General features: G+C 36.2%; 1 long non-coding RNA gene across 1 annotated transcript; it reads left to right on the top strand.

The window, feature by feature from the left end:
* Window positions 1-1,074: 1,074 nt before the first annotated feature.
* LOC145771587 (uncharacterized) lies at window positions 1,075-3,418 on the top strand. Its single transcript, XR_014289246.1, has 3 exons — window positions 1,075-1,137; window positions 2,503-2,580; window positions 3,187-3,418. It is a non-coding gene; the product is annotated as an uncharacterized LOC145771587 (long non-coding RNA).
* The last annotated feature ends 1,094 nt before the right edge of the window (window positions 3,419-4,512 follow it).

The raw sequence follows: 4,512 nt of genomic DNA, 5'->3' as shown, positions 1-4,512 counted from the left end.
TTAAATCTATAGCAATGACAACACCACTGTTCAATACTTGCATTGTTAGCAGAATGTTTGACTTTGAAAATGGCAATTAAAAGTTGCTGATCACTGCTTTAGGAAGTCTTTGAAAGTGAAGAAGGGTTCTATACAGATCTGGGTTCTATACAGATCTATTGGGTTCTATACAGATCTATTGGGTTCTATACAGACCTGAGCTAGATGAAAAGCTTGTCTAAACTTGAAGATTCTTTTTGCAATTGAGCATTTTTCAACGAAGCAATGAAAACACGTGTTTTTTCTGGCTTACTAGTGCAAAGGAGCAGCGTAGAGCATCTCATGCGGGGTTGAAAACTAGAAAGTTAACAGAAAAATCTCTGCTCGCGAAACCGAAGAATCGAATTCTTTCTGCAAGAGAGAATGGATGTGCATCGGAGCCTGAAACTTATGGTTTGTTTATTCATTTCACTCCGCAGTAATTAAAGTAAAGTTTGTTGGCTTAGCTGTGAAAATGGTTTCATGGTTATACTGTACTTGACAATTAAGGAAAATTTTGTTTTGGATCTGAAAAAGTTTTTTTTGAAGCTTATCCTAGTTTTTGTTTCTTTAACCGAAAATATCTGTTTCTTTGAAAGAACACTAACTTTAAAGATCAATGCAGCAGAAAAATAAAAAAATATATACACAACATCAACGTTTTCAGGCATTTTATGGATTAACGATATCTGAATAAACAAGAAACTACTAATAAGATTCAGATTGAGAAGTTTAGTTTCATTTTCTTTTGATCAAACAAGTTTGAAATTGTTTGAAAAAAGCGTATTGGCTTGAAAAAAAGTAGGCTACCTGTAGCAGAAAACTAACCCATTTATAAACTATAAACACCCAACCACTAACATACCTAGCTAGCAGCTGATGAAAAGTTAGCTTATTCTTGTTAGGTTTATTTGACGTATGGAAATGTAAAGCCATGTCAAAAGTATACCGCATCTTAGCTGTCAACCTCTTCTTGTTGCAGATTCTGTTCCCTCGCATTACAGGTCTACATTTACTGTTACGCAATCATCATTACCACCAAGTCCAGTCCACAAGCGAAAACGCAAAGATTACAGGCGCCAGTCTTTTCATGCCTCACAATTAGCTTTGGAACAACAGGTCAGCTGCTGTCTACAGCACATAGTTTGGATAAAGTAACGCTTCTGATTGTATCTTCTGTACCAATTAAATCGTCAAAAATGATGTGTTTTTTTATTTTGTTTGTTACTTAGCAAGGCAAACATACGCTACGTTTTTATTTAATTAAGAGCCTACTATCTTCGTAACCTATTAGATTCAATTTAAATAAGGACCTTCTGTCTGATGATCCCAAGACAGGGTAAAACAAGCTGTAGATCAGTGGTTCCCAACCTGGGGGTCGCGATCCCCAAAGGGGTTGCAGAGCATTTTATAGGGGGTCGCGAAGCCGTTGCTCATGCAACAACAAAAGTGAATGTAAGTAGGACGAGGTACCGGTTCGCTAGCCATTTCATTCGGATTGCTTGTAGCACAACATTATTGCATCAGTATGCGTCCACTGTGATGTAATTAGTGTGACTGTAGGTCCTACAGTCACGTTTATTACATCACAGTGGACGCATACTGTGTAGAACTATTCGCTGTAAAAGTGTAAATTGAAACTCTATTAACGAAGTAGCCTTGCTTGTATATTAGACAACAGAGATCAGTCAAAACTCGAGATTGCTAAAAAATAGTTAAAGGGAGCATCGTTCTACGGAAAATGGTGTTGAGAAGCCACAGTGTGTTCTCTGCAACGTTTTTCTTACTTAGAATCATTGAAACCATCAAAACTGAAACGCCATTCATTTAGAAAGCAAATATGAAATAAATATAAATATGCATATGAAAACGAAGGAAAGAAATAGAAAGGATGTGGAAGACGACATGAGATTGGCTCTGTCTAGCCAGCAACATCGAATTTCACGATTAACTGCAGACCTACAAGGTCAACCATCGCATTGATTTGTCAATAAATGCAAGAAAAACAATTTTAGTGCTGCCTTTTGATGTCTTATTTGCTAATAGTATAGGCCTACTTGCATTTAGGAAAGAATATAAATGGGGGTCGCGGTATTTACGAAAAATTTTAAAGGGGGTCACCAAGACAAAAAGGTTGGGAACCACTGCTGTAGATGCTTCTAGCTGAATATGATATAATAAGGTACGGTACACCGATATTAAGTGCAAGTAATTAAGCATGATAATGTGGCTCCCAAAGTGTTGTTTCTATTTCGTTTCACAAACCTTTTCAAAATTTAAGTTATTTTGGCAGCCGATTGTAGCATCGAATAGACAGCGATAGACACGTGTTTCGCCCATGAGGCTGGGCTCATCAGTATCGCACCGTATTCTTGCCTTTTCAAAATATTATAAAAAAAAGAAATGCAACTAAGTTACAAAATCACTTTCATCAGGCTAGCATTCCTGATAGGTTAGGAAGCCTTATACATACAGTAATTGCAGGTTGATGAAGCAAAATTTACAATGGCAGAAAATGTTTCCAAAATGCTGGAAACATCTGAAAATTTGGAAAGACTACAGGTTTGACAGAAACTGAATTTTGCTTTATAAATATTTTCTTCACGGAGGGTTAGTGATAGCCTACATAAGAAAGCCTATTTGAATGTGTGTTCAACAAGGTTTGGCTTATGTACGTCCGACATTTTTTTTTATCAACAGGTCTCATCAGATATAATTCATGACCCTATACGGCCACCGGTTTAATGCTTGTTAAATTTGAAACACCCCAATGAACTTGACTGGAGGGCTTTGTAAACTACAAAGCACTTATCAGATGGAGTTTTTACAAAGTTTATTTGAAATCATTCTAAACTCTATTATTCATAAGAAATTTTATGTTAGGCAAAAACTGTTATCTAGAAACAAGTGCACCAGTTCAAGTAATAAACTATTGTCACACAAGGACATAGGCAGCCGAAAAGTATTTGGGAGTAGGCCTACACATGTGACGCCGGTCACGTATCCTACATCAGGCTAATACTGTACATGTTTTGAATTCAATAACTACTGTATTTGAAACGATTTCATCTGTTTACGCCCTTGAGGAATGCCAATGTAAATTCGAAAGTTACATAATTTTGCATACAATATCGTTTTATAAATTCATAAAAAAACTCCTTTTTCCAGGAAAAATCGCAAGAATTGGAAGAAAAATCACAAGAAATGAAAATTCTTGCAGGAGATATTAAAAAATCTGAACGCTGGAAAAAAAGACGGATTTGGATTGCAATCGGCATTGCAGTATTAATTGCATTAGTCATAATAATCATTATTGTTGTGGATATTGTTGCGAATCAATAACTTTCATGATAATGACAACAATATTGAATTAGTAAAAGATCCACACTTCCACAGTTGAAGGGCCTGGAGCAAAAACGAGATATGTCAAAAATAGCACTTTTGAGAAAATGAAGGTTAAAGTATATCGTTGTACCCTGCTCTTTTCTTGGCATTATACCAAATTTAATGGTTATGTGTCAGTCCCTAATGGTTGTTGAAGTGTGCCAGTACAATTTATTGTCGTTTAAAAACAAGTTGTGTGTCTTTATTTTGCGCAAGAAATAACATACCACCTTTTTGCACAACAATTTATTCACATGAAAGGAGATATGTCACACTCAAGAACAGAATTTCAAAAACTAAGTAAAGAGACAATCTATTTCTTGCTTAGACTGTTTTAAAAAATTTATTTAAGTTGTTTGGATCTTTACGGCCATCCTACTCTTCAAATTTTTCTGCATCACGTTGTACGAGACGCTGGTAAATTTCTCCGTAAAACCAGTGATGTTGGTGAGGAACAAAAGGCATTTGCTTCTGGATATCTTCAAACTTTTTACTGGAAGTTCCACGTGAGTAGTTTTGGTGCAACCTATAGGAATCAATGTTGAAATCAGCAATTTTTCTTTTATGCTTAATATCCAGAGATTTCCATTCTTCATCTTCAAAATCGTTTTTACAGCAAGTTGTGGTGAATTCCTTGATAAACATCACACTAACTTTCTGAATAGAGAATTCTTCCTTACAGGTATTCTTGCTCCTTTTAAGTATAGTCCAAGTTGTTCAGGCAGCAGTTTAAAGTCATAAAAACAGTTTGCCATGTCATAGACACGGAATTTTTTTGGATGTTTTGTGTTCCGCATGGTAGTTCTATAATGCTCTGGCAAGTACATGTGCTGATGTTTTCTTAGCTGTTTCTCAATGAGACCAAAGTCGCAGTCCATGTAGCTATGCCCAACAATCGGAAATTTATGAAAAACTTTTTTGAATCTCTCCGTTTGAACAAGAAAGTACCAGAAAGCCATCATAGGAGTTTTTGTTCTGACCTCCACAGGAATCCGACCAAGCTATTAGCGTGTCACCGTGTACCTCAGCTTCTAACATAAAAGCATGGAAAGATGAGATGATCTCGTTCGACCCTCTGCCTCCTTCATTTTCTACCCAAGAGTGCATGAA

Source organism: Aplidium turbinatum, chromosome 6 (assembly GCF_918807975.1).
Source record: "Aplidium turbinatum chromosome 6, kaAplTurb1.1, whole genome shotgun sequence".
In the NCBI taxonomy this organism is placed as follows: Eukaryota; Metazoa; Chordata; class Ascidiacea; order Aplousobranchia; family Polyclinidae; genus Aplidium; species Aplidium turbinatum.
This window is presented reverse-complemented; position numbering and strand designations above follow the sequence as displayed.